This window comes from Terrapene carolina, unplaced genomic scaffold, assembly GCF_002925995.2.
Source record: "Terrapene carolina triunguis isolate 2854851 unplaced genomic scaffold, T_m_triunguis-2.0 Scaffold62, whole genome shotgun sequence".
Taxonomy (NCBI): domain Eukaryota; kingdom Metazoa; phylum Chordata; order Testudines; family Emydidae; genus Terrapene; species Terrapene triunguis.
In genome coordinates, this window is record NW_020664413.1 from 6,409,411 (window position 1) to 6,424,634 (window position 15,224).

A 15,224-nucleotide genomic window follows, 5' to 3' on the forward strand; every position below is an offset into this window, starting at 1 on the left:
CCATTTCTCAAAGGGAGGGTCCGTTGCTTTTTCTGATCCCGATCTAAAGAGCAACTTTGCCCCTCGGGACGAGACTGGCCCCAGTGGGGAAGGGTTGGCGGCTCTGAAGCACCCAGCCTGTTTTCAGAAGACCCCAAACAGCTGATATTTGGCCCGCCTCATTAGAAACGAACCCACCCAGCCTCCCCCTTTAGAGCCGTTCTATTTTTAGCCGCAGATCTTGCAATATAAAGAATGGTTGGAGTGTCAATCTGCCTGCAGAGAGGCTGCTGCCGCTTTAAGGGCAGCTGGGGCAATTAGACTGAAAGGGATGATGGTGGGGGTTTAATGAGCCTCCCTTCTCAGGCACTGCTGGGTCTCCAAAGGCATGGGGATCCTGTAGGAGAGGCAGGAGCAGTGGATCCAGACAGGGCACTTTCCCTGGGACAGGACAAGACTTGGGTCTGCCTGGTGAGTGTAATGGACTGGGATCGTTGAGTGTTGTACTGGATTGCTGTGAGCACTTGCATTGTGATAGAAGGCTTGGCTTGTCAGCTGGGCTTGTGCAGACTGAACTGACAGCTGATTCTTTACCTCGTGTTGGAAGGCAGGGGGGCTGGTGCGTGTAGCTTTCTTTTAATCCTTCTCCATGTAGGATCGTGTAAAATGGACAGACCTGTTGTGATCCACTCCTGTATTGAGTCTGAAGAGGGGGGTGTGTGTGTGAAACGTGTCATGAACAAACTTGCTGTTTAGAAGCAACAACAAGTTGAAGTTCCCCTTGCAGTTCTGTGGGTGGGGGTTAAAACACTTTCTTTTTAAAAAGAGAAGTGAGCTGAGGTTTGAAAGGACAGTGAAGCATTACAGCTCTGTTGGGAGATGAAATGTTTCTTAACTGTCTAAAGATGCTTTTCTTTCTAAAACACCCAATACTTTCCAGCTCAAACTTTGTTGTAGTGTGTGGCACTCTCCTTTATTTTCTGTTACTTCTAGCAAGACATGGTCACTATGGACACTTTTCCCTTGAGTCTGTATGAGCCACGTTTCATAGACTCCTCCATGGAGAGAGATTCCTGGGCCACATCACTTTCTCTTTTTCTACAGTCAGTGTCAGAAAGAAACGACTTATCCACAATAGTGATTTTTGGAGGCAACAACAAGGGTCACCTTCTCAAAAACATTTCAGGGGTGCTGGAACTAGGGCTGCTGGAGTGTGGCAGCACCCCCTGGCTTGAAGTGGTTTCCATCATATACAGGGTTTACAATTTGGTTCAGTGGCTCTCAACACCCCAACTATACAAATTGTTCCAACACCACTGAACATTTGCTACTTTCTTTTTTCCATTGATGTGATCCTTTTTTAAGTATTATTATTTATTTTTAAAGGTATGTGCCTAGTGGGTCTGATTATCTGTAATGAAAATTCAAAGATAGTGCCCAAAGTATAGAGGGGCAGGGCAGGGGGAGATTCTTAGTGATAATCTGTAAATTAAATACCTTCTTTTATTAAGTGTCTGTCTCTCTCTCTCTCTCTCTCACACACAAGAGTGAACCAGTAAGTTCAGGGTTACATTTTTTTTCAAAGCTGCCTAGGCGGTTTGGATGCCTATGTATCATTAACTTTAATGGGATGTAGATGTCTAGATCTCTGAAATTCCCCGCTTCATTGTCTTTTATATTAAGCTGGTTTTGGACTACAGCATATATTTGAAAGCTGCCTGGGAAGTGGAGCCTTTCATTTTGTATTTTGGTTCTAGAGCCCAGAGTAGTTTGCTAGACTTCTAAATGGGATCTGTACATACAGAAGCTTCTGTCTTAGAGATAATGGAAACATTTTGTTACCAAAGACAATGCAAAATATATTTAATAAGACAACTAATTGGCTTTACCTCTTATTTGCCTTGGGACAAAGTTTTAGAAACTTGTGGCGAATCTGAAAACTCCCCAACTACTTCAACTTGTATCTGTGACCACTGGTGTTGTGAATTAGTAATGATACTTTCCACCAAGAACTTTACTTTGCAAAAGTAGTAAATCCCCATTTTACAGACTGAGAAACTGAGGCACAGAGAAGTTAACTGACCATCTCAAGATGAGGCAGGAAAGGTTAGTGCTGGAATTGGAACCCAGGATGGCTGACTCCCCATCCTGTTCTCTAATCATCAGGTCATGCCGTGCAGCAGAAAAAGTCTGATTTATTAACAGTCAGTGTTACTCTAATGATTTTATATATAAATTTCCAACAGTTCCAGGGTGAAAGATGGAAACTTTAGACTGTAAGCTTTTGTGTATACGGTCTGTAGCACAATGAGACCCTGGCTGAGGCCTCAAGGAACTACTGCAATGCAAATAAATAACATCAATCCTGGAGCATTGCTCTGTGAAAAGTCAGTTGGCCAAAATTTTCAACTTTAGTTACCTAACATTAAGTATCTTGGCCATTTGCTACCGGGTCTCATTTAAGGTTACAGTTTTAATACCAGGCTTATTACAACTTTTAAGGGGCAGCATCAACTGGAAAACCATATTTGTCTGATCTGGAAAATATCGTTCATACAATAGCTACAAGTAACAACTAATGCACCAATCTTGCGGTCAGAACTGTGCCGCTGAATGTTTATTTGCGGAGTGCACCACTGACGTCAATGACCCTGCATAGGAGCAAGGAGCTGTCCACACCAATCTGATTGCAGGATTGGGGCCTGGGATTGCAATAATTGGTTTTCTCTATTTATTTTTTTACATGAATTTGGAAGTGCGCTCCCCCTTTGTGTTGCCTCGAACCTGAAGCCCATTTTGCACAGGAGACACCATTGCAAAAGCAGGCCTCGATCAATTTGTCCCTTGATAGAAAGACTCTTTGGATGAAAAGACCCTTTGCAGAGGAAATAAAAAACATATTAATTTAAAAAAAAATCTAGCTCATGCTGTTTAATGGGCTCTCAACAAAAAAGCTGGATTCCTTTCTCCGTTACTCAGTTCCCAAAACCTAAAGCAGACCATGTCCATCTAAATAATGGTGCAAAAATGGGAGAGAGAGAGAGGCCTGTTCAGCACCAGCTATTATTCATAACTCTTCCTTTCATTATTTGACTTTCTTCTTCCTTCGCTCCAGTCCATCCCACAAAATACCATGTGTAGCCTGACTATGCAAAGTTTGGGCTAAATTCATCTCGGGCGTGACTGCACTAAAGTCAACGGTGCCCACTTTTCTGGAATGATGTGAAAGGCAGTTTGTATTTATTGGAGCATTTGGTGGGGGTTTTCACAAGCTCAAGATTTTGACAGAAGTAATTAAAAAAACAAAGCTTTCCTTTTTCATGAGGTGTTTTGTTTTTTTTTTAAACAGGGACTGAACCTAGCAAAAGCAGGGAGGAAAAACTGGCAGTGCAACCAAAAGATATTTTTTCCTCTTGGCACTGGAAAAGATACATTGACATTTTGGGGGTGGAGGGAGGGGGGAGCGAGAGAGAGAGATGAACGGTTTTTAAAATAAAACCTGAAGGAGAAGATGTTTTACTCTTCCAAATTGGCAGGACTGCTGCCCCATACCTGCACTAGTGCTGTAACTGGCACTGAAGCAATTGATGTAAGTCCAAGTGAATGTAGTGCAAATGAGTGTAATGAATCATTACAACTGGCATCTTGCCCTAGATTCCCTTGCACTCTGGCACAAAATACAGAGATGGTTTTATACACCGGGGATAACTTTCACATCTATTTCAAACCACAGAGTATTCTGGGGTGATCTGAGGCGTCCCACTCACGCCTAGCAGGGCTTACACTCCGCTCTGCTGATAATTCTGTTTGCACGGTCCGTTTTGGAGGTCTTTGTGAGGGTGGTGAGGGAACTTGTGGTGTTTGCTGTGTCTGTCCTTTTTCTTTTCTTTTTCTCTTTCCTTTGCTTTCTTTTATTTTCCTGCCTCCCTATAGTGGGGGTCAGCACAAGGCCCTAGGCATCACCTAAACTCTCAAAATCGTGCCTTTGCATTGGCTCAGTGCATAGGGATGCATTGCATGCTAAATAAGACAGGAAGTGAAGCCAAGTCTCCTGAGTCATAATTCAGTGCTTTAACCACCGGCCCAGCCGTCCTCTTAAAACAGCCCATCTTTCCTCAGAATGTGATGTTCTGTGGATTTTATCTAATTGGTCTAGCCCGCTTGTGTGAGGTTCGCTCCACTGGTTCCGGCCATGGGAAACAAGAAGAAACTCTCCAAGAGTTGGACCGTCTCTCCAGTCTAGCCTGCTTTCTTGCACCCAAGAGCTCTGCCATCCTGAAGAAAGAAGGGTGGGTCTCAGGAGGAAGGCTGTGTTTTGTGATTAAAACACTGGATTATGACTCAAGAGACTTGGTTCCACTTCCTTCCTCTGCCACAGACTTTCACTGTGACCTTGGCTAACTCATTTGATTTCTCTGTGCCTTATTTCCCCAGCTTCTGCTTGCATGGTACGTCTTTCTCTGTCTTGTCTATTTCGATTGCAGGGAGGAAGGGATTATCTTTTCCTATGTATACATGCAGCCCCTAGTACAGTGGGGCCTCTTGACACAACTGTAACAAAAATAATATTAATGAGGCCACAATAACAATGACATGAGACGAGTGTCTTCAGAAGCCACTCTGTAATGACAAAGTATATAGGGGGCAGTGGGAAAGAGACTCTGATAAGGAATTCATTTTCAAGTCTCCAGGAGGTTATTATAAACTGGACCGAGAAAGAGAAATGATCTTAAAATTTATGGACACATACCTTGAAAGTGGCCTTTTAAAAATCCAAGTTGTTATTCTCCGTGTCTAAGGCACTGAAAAGTTAATGAAATATAGAGCACGGGGGATTTGGAGAATTCAAACGAACTGAAAACAGAACTGGCATGAAATCAGCAGATGGGAGGAACATACGCTGCTCGGCTTAGGGGCGATGGCACTTCTTGCTGCTACTGCAGTTGAGAACAGAGAAGATCCTTGGGAGGAGAGAACACAACCGTGCTGCCATCCTCAAATGTCACCACCACAGACTAGCTAGAGGAAAAACACAGCGAAGGGGAAAATCCAAGATTGAGACAGAGGCAGCCAACATCTGTGTGTCGATTGTGCTTGGGTACGTCAATGTAAATCCAGAGTAACTCCATTGGCTTCAGCAGCTTTTACAATACGCTTGGCCATACAGAGCTTTCCAAACAGAAGGGAGCAATAGATTGATACAAAGGCCAGAAGGGACCGTTGTGATCATCTAGTTCGACTCCTGCATAACACAGGCCAGAGAACTTCGCCAAAATAATTCCTCTTTGGTTTTAAGATTTATGGCTCTCTGATTAGCTGTTTTAGAATCAAATGAAGTGGTCGCTACGTATGGGCAAATATTGGTGAGGGAGTGATATGGAGGGAAAATCTGCATGGGGACATGACTGTCTAGCTGTCCGCTGCCAGGTGGTGATGAAATAACTATGATGGAATGATGAGATCCAGTGAGAGAACTATTGAGGGAGCTGGAGGAAAGCCTGATTTTTTTTTTAAATAGTTTACGTCTTTTTATGGGTAATCTGGTTTCATATTGACCGTGTTTTTGTGTAATTTATTTTTTCAGTAAGTGATGGCAAGCCATTCATGTGTATTGAGCTGGCAGCAGTTTCATTTGAGGAAAGATGGTCCAGTGGTTAGGGAACTAGCCTAGTAGGTGAGAGACCTGTGTTCAATTCCCTACTCCCTCACAGACTTCCTGGGTGACCTGGGACAACTTACTTAGGCCCAGATTTTTAAAGGTACTTAGGCATTGCCACCCTCAGTATGGCGACACCCAACTCTCATTTTCAAAAGAGATTTAGACACTTGAACATGAAACATAGGCTCATAAATCAGTTAGGCATTGCAACGCTGAGTGGAGCAACACCTAAATACCTTTTAGAAATCTGGGCTTTAGCCTTGCTGTGCCTCATTTCTCCATCTGTATAATGGGAATAACAGCACTTCCCTACGTCACAGGGGTGTTGTGAAGATAAATACATTAGATTGTGAGGTGCTCAGATACTACAGTAAACGGGGCCATATACGTACCCAAGGTAGATCAATCGCGGGATAGCTTTTACTATAGCATTTCCTTCAAAATGGTGTTCAGCCTCTGCTCTCTGCTGCAGCAGCAAAACTCTTGGGGCTGGTTTCTCCAGTCTGTGTCCACTTTGCACCAGACAGAATTGGCCAGGAGAGAATTCCCCTTGTATTGTGACTGCTCAGCACTTCTGAAAACTAGTCCCTTGGTAACTTGTGGCCAAAATCTGCCATCCTTCATTTCCATTGCCGTGGTCTCCACTGCTTGATTACAAACCACAGAGCTTAGCCCGTTGCCTTCGAATGGAAGTTTTCTAAGTCGCACCCTGTGATTGGCTTCCCAGGAAATGCAATGCCTGTGTAGCCTGCTCACTCCAGCTCCAAGCCACAGCTCTGGTTTTGGGGATACAAATGGCCTGACGCTAACTGGCCTGCAAGTTCAGCTTTTGCTCTGTAAACAAGAATGCTGGTGACCATCAAAACCCTGAAAGGTCTGTTTTAAATTCTTTCCAAATAGTTGAGGTGTAACTTAATACAATGAATATGATTTTTCATCGTGGAAGCCTTTTTATTGCTACAGAGTCTGGACACGTAGAGTCTGCCATGCAGCAGCTCACTTCCAAATGTGTTCGTGTTGGTACTTCAGGTTAACAAGGAGATGGGTGTTTATCCCTGGGATGGAGGGGGCCCAGGATTTTCACAACCATAGAAAAATGTCTCCTGCTGGATCACCGATAGCTCTTCCTGCAGCAGCCCGATGTAAACTGAGGTTCTCCTTGCCAAATACAGACTAGACTCTACTTAGTTTGAGACTAGACAAGAGCACAGCTGGGGTATTAATGGATCCTCTGTCTCTTTATCAGATTAACTGGCTATTGGAATCTCTCTGATTAAAGCATGATGGACCAGATCCTCAGCTGGTGTAAACTGGGGTGGTTCCATTGAAGTAAAAGGGGTTGCACTAACTTACACTGAATGAGGGGGAAATGAAATTCAGCTACACTGAGGATCTGACCTGTTGTATGGGTCCAACTACCTTTTACATTTCTCGGGTCCAATTCTAATCTCAGAGTTACATTGATGTAACAAACTTCAGTAACATAACTCCTGATTTACTCCAATGGAAGTAAGAAGAGACTAGGTTCCTTAGTTAAAAACTCATTTATCAGCTGCTGGTTGTTGTTTATTATTTGTATCATCATAGACTCTCTTTTTAAACCTTGATTGCTTAATTATTGTAAAGGATAACATGTTCAAAAACATATGCCTATGTTTCTTTGGGATTTGAGCCTAAAACCCTAAGTCCAGCTTGAAATGGGGAATCAGGCTTCAAAGTCACTTGGATGCAGATCCTCCAAGGTATTTAGGTGCCTAACTCCTATTGGTTTCAGTGATGCACTGATTTCAATTTCCCATTGACTTAAGGCCCAGCTCCTCAAAGGGACTTGTGTACTTCTGAAAACGTTTACCAGAAGATTTATTATGACTTAGTTTCTTTAAATTCTCTATTCCAAGATAAACCTGGGTGCCTCTCTTTCCAGATAATGGCTGAAGGGGTTGAAAATAGCAGACTTTTAAAAAACATGGCTACCATGGATAATCTGGCTAGACAGGTCTGAGAAGCAGGCAATGCCCATTCTTTAACTTGCTGAAACAGCTGCAGTGGAACTTGTTCATTGTTAATTGTCCATAACCCTGACTGGAAGATCTATGGAAACATTCTTAAGCTACTTAGAAAAGACAATTATCATGATGATTGATATCTCGGCCAGCATCGCAGACAGAACTAAATCAAGCATTTCTCCAAAGAGAACCAGTGTTGTGGCTTCCCATAGTTTGAAAATAGATCTATGTTTTAGTAGTATTTAATTCTCAAATCATCAGTCCAAATGCAGTTATCAGTGGAAATCGATATACTTGCAACAGTTCCGTAATCACGTTTTGGATAGATAAGACTTCGGTTTTCTTACAATGTTTGATTTCTTTAATACTGATCTCAGGTACTTACTTGGCCTCCATTACCATAACAGCTGAGCACTTCACAATCTTCAATGGATTTATACCCACGACACCCTTGTGAAATAGGGAAGTGCTACTATCCTATTTTTTATAGCTAGGGAACTGAGACAGAGACACCGAGTATGTCTACACTACAATTAAAAAAACCTGTGGCACCAAGTCTCCGAGCCTGGGTCAGCTGGCTTGGGCTGCCGGGCTATAAATTAGCAGTGTAGATGTTCTGGCTGGAGCCCAGGCTCTGAGACCCCAGGAGAGGGGAGGTTCTGTGGCCTGCAATGTGCGGGAGGTCAGACTAGATGATCCTGATGGTCCCTTCTGGCCTTAAGTCTATGAGTCTGTGTAGCTTCTTCTTGCAGTCTTGCACAACTGTTTCTGTTTGGGATTTGAATGATTAAATGGCAGAGCAGTTTCTACCTATTCTCTCATTTCCCTATATTTAAAATGGTGAAAGTAAAATCACATGACGTGATGTAGAATTTAAGATAATTTAGCCCCCCCAAGACAAAGTCTGCTCTTGAGATTATGGCTTTGTTGCAGATTGTGAGGGGAAGGGGGTAATTGCCAGCTCAGGTAGACATACCCCCAAGCTAGCACACTAACAATAGCAGCATGGCCACAGTGGCAGACAGGGTGTCTCAGTCTAGCTGCCCCAGTATAACCTCATCCAAAGTCCTAGATACACACTCAGCCAACTAGCCGGAGCCACTGCAGCTACATTGCTATTTTTAGTGCACTAGCATGAGCAAAGCTAGCGTGTGTGTGTGTGTGTGTGTGTGTGTGTGTGTCTGAGCTGGGAATTCCACCTCCCAGCTGCTGTATAGACATACCCTTGATGAGAAAAGCAAAGCAAACTTATTTCGTAGGGTTTCTATATCCCAATATGCTCTGCAGACTTGGAGGCAAATAACAAAGGGAGAGAAACATTAGGATGTAAAAGCAAAGGAGACAATGTTTTGGATTTAGACTGGATGAAGGGTCTCTTCCCTTACGACTTGGGAAGAATAATTCCTCCCACTGCAGAAATCACTGGGTGGAATTCTCTGGCATGTGTCATGAAGGAGGTCAGACAAGATGACCATAATGGTCCCTTGTGGCCTTTAAAATCTATAAGGTAGATGAAGCATGACTGTGCCAGATGAAATGAGCTTGGGGAGACTTACAAAGACAGATGAAGAGCCCAGATGAACAGTGGGGAGTGGAGAAAAAGATGAGGTAGTCAGAGTAAGCAATCTTGGAAAGGCTTTTAAAACCAGGAGTTGAAGGGATGGGGGTTGTGCATATGCAATTAATATGAAACAATAACACTTCCTCAAAAAATTGCTAATGTTGACCAGGATTTTGAAATGAATGGAGAGCCACTGGAGTTGTTTGAGGGTTGGGGTTATGAAATGTGATTATAATATATAATAATGTGCAGTTCTTATGTGCGTCTCATCAGTAGGTCTCAAAGCGTTTTACGAAGGCAGTCAGTATCCTTATCCTCATTTTACAAATGGGGAAACTGAGGCACAGAGGCTGACTTGTGCCTCAATCTATGACCAGAGCACATATAAGTTTATAACCCGTCCGATGTGAAAGTCACCTTCTGGTCCAATTTAAAAAATACTTTCTGATAGCTGTGACTGAGACTATGGGAAGCTGGCTAATGAGATGATTATGAATTACAGCAAATTATCCCTGGGTTACTGTGCACTAAACACTGTTTAAAAGCCAATGAACTAAAAAGCGTTTTTTGTTTTTGTTTTGTTTTTGTTTTTTAATTTTAAATATGGGGAAATTGGCACAGTGGGCAGAACTGACTGACTGAACTGTCATTTTCCCCTTCCTTAAGACTGGGTGTATACTGAATTCAGGCAATGCTTACATGTGGTAAAAGGACATGGACCCAAAAATGCTGAGGGTTGCAGCGGTTAAACTGAAACATGCTGTGGCAGGAAATAATCCTGTCCCTTAGCAGCCCTGATTTTTGGTTTCTAAAAGGCAGCTGGAATCTGTACCATCACTATTATGCTTCTGTGCTTTTTAATAGAAAGAATTGTATATCCAGAAACTTGTCAAGTTCTTGTCGAACCAGCTTGTGTTGTATTACGGCTCACATGGTCAAGGTAAAAAATAGCTGTTTATAGTCTTTCGACTGATAAGATCTAGACTGAGGCAGATCTTGGCTGTGTCCTTGAGACCTTGTCAAAGCGCGCACACACACACAGTCTGTGGGTGCAATGGGAGTCCTTGCGCAAGAGAAAATTCGGAGTTCCATTGAATTCATTGTCAAAATTCTTCTTGACTTCAGGATTTAGCTCAGAAAGAATACAAAGCACAGTAGGATTCTTACCTGGAGAGACACTGCAGGCCAAATGATGGAAGCCAAGACTTCACTGCAAAAAAGTGTTTGATTTTTCTTTCCCAGTGCAATTACCATATTAGCTATCCCACGGTAAAATCCTAGTGGAGACAAGGGACCTTTACTTTTTTTTGAGATAGCTTGGACACATTATACACCAGCACATGATTGTCCTTGCCTAATCTACCTCCTAACAAAACTACAGATGCTCTTTCTCCGCTAGGATTTTACCGTGGGATAGCTAACATGTTAGTTATCCTGTGGAAAAACTGCATAAAAAAGAAAGGTGTGAAGACACAGTCTAAATATGGTTCAGTGAAACATTCCACTGAGGAGTTCACCACAAGTACTTAAAACTCATGAGAATGAAAGCAATGAAGTTTGTTTAGAAGAGGAATACCAGCTTGTTCAGCAAGTATTCCTAACACAAAAACTAGGGGTCCCCAAGTGAAATGAATAGGCAGCAAGTTTAAAACAAACAAAAGGAAGTATTTTTTTCACACAAAGCACAGTCAGTCTGTGGAACTCCTTGCCAGAGGATGTTGTGAAGGCCAAGACTATAACCAGGTTCAAAAAAGAACTAGGTAAGTTCATGGATGGCTATTAGCCAGGATGGGCAGGGATGGTGTCCCTAGTCTGTTTGCCAGAAGCTGGGAATGGGACACAGGGGATGGATCACTTGATGATTACCTGTTCTGTTCATTCCCTCTGGGGCACCTGGCATTGGCCACTGTCAGAAGACAGGATACTGAGCTATATGGACCTTTGGTCTGACCCAGTATGGCCGTTCTTATGTTCTTAAGTATGATGCCTCAGCAAAAGGCAAGGATCTGGGTGACTTTTGAAATACTTTAGTATTCTGGGATACCCATCCGCCTTTGATTCCTTGGATAATATCACTGAATGTCAGAAGGAAGCCAATGGGATCTTTTTAATGCAGAATTCCTATTTTTGTTGTGTCCAGTTCTACTTTTCAGTTGATGCATTGATCAAAGTGATGCTGCCAGTTGTTTAGGAAATGTCTCATACCTTTTGGTTAAACGAAGGTGAATTCCATGCAGCATGGCTTGAGTTGTGTATATGGATAATATACTATGTATAGAATCCTCCAATGATGCCACTACCTTCTAAGGCAAGTAAATGTGGTGAGGACCAAATCAGGATGACTGACTGTCCTTTTAAACAGTGCTTATATTGGTGCTTTAACTACAAATCTTCTGACCTTTCTAAAAAGGTCCCTGTCACAGCTAATATGGTGTCAAACAGCATCTTTACTATCCATGCAAAGTAGTCCGGACTTTGGGTTTTTCAGATCTTGCATGAGAGAGCTGCCCCCATGGTTAACTTCATGTAACTATGTAGCAATGCTAGAAGGAAGAAAAATGAGGTCAGCCTTTGGGGAAGTGAACTTGTGTGTTTGTGAAATCTACTTATGCCAACTTGATCATAGAATATTAGGGTTGGAAGAGGCCTCAGGAGGTCATCTAGTCTAATTCCCTCTCAAAGCAGGACCAACACCAACTAAATCATCCCAGCCAGGGCTTTCTCAAGCCGGGCCTTAAAAACCTCTAAGGAAGGAGATTCCACCATCTCCCTAGGTGACCCATTCCAGTGCTTCACCACCCTCCTAGTGAAATAGTTTTTGCTAATATCCAACCTAAACCTCCACCACTGCAACTTGAGACCATTACTCCTTGTTCTGTCATCTGCCACCACTGAGAACAGACTAGCTCCATCCTCTTTGGAATCCCCCTTTAGGTAGTTGAAGGCTGCTATCAAATCCCCCCTCACTCTTTGATTCTGCAGACTAAAATAACCCCAGTTCCCTGAGCGTCTCCTCTTAAGTCATGTGCCCCAGCCCCCTAATCATTTTTGTTTCCCTCCACTGGACTCTCCAATTTGTCCACATCCCTTCTGTAGTGGGGGGGACCAAAACTGGACACAATACTCCAGGTGTGGCCTCACCAGTGCCGAATAGAGGGGAATAATCACTTCCTTGGATCTGCTGGCAATGCTCCTACTAATACAGCACAATATGCTGTTGGCCTTCTTGGCAACAAGGGCACACTGCTGACTCATATCCAGCTTCTCGTCTACTGTAATCCCAAGGTTGTTTTCTGCAGAACTGCTGCTTAGCCAGTTGGTCCCCAGCCTGTAGCGGTGCATGGGATTTTTTCCTTCCTAAGTGCAGGACTCTGCACTTGTCCTTGTTGAACCTCATCAGATGATTAGACTTGAGGCTTCCTCTCTGGTATGTGGTGTCTGCGGTGGGCTGAGCACCTCTGAGACAAGCATCTGATGCTGGAGAAGTTATTTTTGTAGTGTATTAAACTAATTGGACAACCTCACCTTGGACTCACTTACGGGGCAAAAGCAGATGAATTAGATTGTTCAGTGTGAAAGATGCTTAGTGGCTGTGAGAACGGAGGGGTTCTTTAGATGAGATTTATTTATTTTATTTATTTTGCTTATAGCTTTAAGAAAATCTCTGTGAAGTGATTATGTAACTGATGCCATTTGGAGCTGTGCTGCTGTTTCTAGACTCCCACGTGTTCTGGGTTGAATCTGGAATGTCAGTGCTTTAGGTGAGCACAAGAGACTTTATTGCCTTAAGAATAATTTATGCCCAAAGTAATTCATTGAGTGGAATGGTCTAACTCACTTGCTGACTGTCAAAACCATATCTGCCAAACCGCAGCTTATAATGAAAGTGTTAACAGATCCACATCAACAGTAGTGAGATGTGGCAAATGATTTGAGCAACTTTGGTTGAAGCATACGGTATGGATAGCTTTAAGAGGAGTGATGTGGTGGTGACTTAGGATATCTACTCTTGGCTTTCTCTTTTCTTTTTTTCTTTACTGAAACTGTATCCCCTACAAATCAGACCTAGCATGCATATTTCTAAAGTGTATTAGTCTTGGACTTCTATCGTCTCTTGTCATGACACCCCAGTTTCATAATTGTTTGCACTGTTGTTTGTAGGCATGTTTGTCCCAGGATATTAGAGAGACAACTTAGATGAGGCATGGCTACCCCATCGAGAGGTCCTGCTCACTCTGGAAGGGAGCGCAAGGATAGAAGCCAGATGGTAGCTGTAATGCACATAGCAGAGGCCACTTGTGGTTTGCAGGGCTTAGCCAGGAAAGAGTGACTGCAGAGGTCCCAGATATTTACCAGGATTAGATGCTGGGATTCTGTAGGGGAACATCTACACTGATGTGACATAAAGTACAGGAGTTGAGCAAATGCCTAGAAAATAGAACCTGGAACTGTATGGAAGACCACAGCAGTCGAATGCCATGAAAACAGCCATGTGTATACTCAGAATATGGGGAAACCACCATGTCCTAAAGTCAACATTTGAATTATAGATAGATAGATTCTGCGTATCTATCTATCTATCTAACTTCAAACCCACTCCCCAGTTGTGTTTACACAAAGTTTAGGGACAATTCTGCCTCCTGTTCAAACTCTCCCACAAGGTATGGGATGAGAGGATCATAGCCTAGGAATCTACATTGCGGGACTGAAGAGAAGATGTACCTCTCAGCCACACCACAAGTCACAACCTCCTCAATACCCACCATCTCAGTGCTCTTACAAGCAGCAGCGTGAGAGGACCAGGGCTCAGTCCGCACCTGAATCCGCAACCTCTCAGAGCACCTCTTCTAAGCACTTTTGACGAGTTGGTCGAGGGCCCGAACAATTATACCTTTCAACATCAGCTGCCATCTACACACCTGTCATGCCCCTTCAGCAGTTACCTGGCCCTCTTTCACAGCAGTTGGGAGAATATCACCTCTGACAGATGGATCCTGGAGATTATTTCAAAGGGTTATGCCATTCAATTCATCTCCCTCTCCCCATTCCAACCCTCCTTCCCTGTCCCCCTTCAGAGAAGATTGAGGGGAAATTTGATAGCAGCCTTCAACTACCTGAAGGGGGGTTCCAAAGAGGATGGAGCTTGGCTGTTCTCAGTGGTGGCAGATGACAGAACAAGGAGCAATGGTCTCAAGTTGCAGTGGGGGAGGTCTAGGTTGGATATTAGGAAACACTATTTCACTAGGAGGGTGGCGAAACACTAGAATTCTTTACCTAGGGAGGTGGTGGAATCTCCATCCTTAGAGGTTTTTAAGGCCCGGCTTGACAAAGCCCTGGCTGGGATGATTTAGTTGGGGATTGGTCCTGCTTTGAGCAGGGGGTTGGACTAGATGACCTCCTGAGGACTCTTCCAACCCTGATCTTCTATGATTCTATGATCACCTTGGTTTAGGAGCTGTGTATGGTTGGTTGACATAAGTGGCCCTACGCAGCCCCTCCTTATAGACCGTGCTGTAGCGGGAGGGAAGGGAGCAGCATTGCACATGGTGCTACAGGAATTCTAGGTGGCTCTGTGGCCTGTAAGCAGCCCTGGGATGCTTAAACAGAGTAGAGAGTGAGGAGAATGCAGAACAAGTCAGTGGGATTGTACAAAAAGGGATAGAGTGAAAAATTCTTGTGTGCGCAAATGCTTATACACACAATCTCCCTTTAATATAGACAGCAGCATTCACTGGGGCTAGAAAGCGTGTGGTGTTGAATCAGCTTTAGAGAAGATGTGTACCAACAGGTTGACGGTTTTGGAACTAGTTTCACCATCCCCCTCCCCCACCACCCAAAAAATCCAACTGCCTCACAAAAGCTTAGACTCCACACGGTTCACCCATCTCTAATATGAACTCATCGTCCAAGGGGGAAGTGAGCACTGTGCTGTGCAACTGCTGTTAACTCTTTGCGGCTGTGAAAGAGAGTGCAAAATCGGTGTAAAAAGGGCCCATGTCACTCCCTAAGCTGTACAGCA

The 15,224-nt window shown here is 43.5% G+C and overlaps 1 protein-coding gene across 1 annotated transcript in view; it reads left to right on the forward strand.

The window, feature by feature from the left end:
• The first annotated feature begins 226 nt into the window (after positions 1 to 226).
• The window catches only part of MRAS (muscle RAS oncogene homolog), a 65,495-nt gene continuing 50,497 nt past the window's right edge, over positions 227 to 15,224 (forward strand). The window contains exon 1 of the mRNA XM_024215928.2: positions 227 to 450. The gene's annotated coding sequence lies outside the window, so the exon portion shown is untranslated. The remainder of the gene's footprint in view (positions 451 to 15,224) is intronic.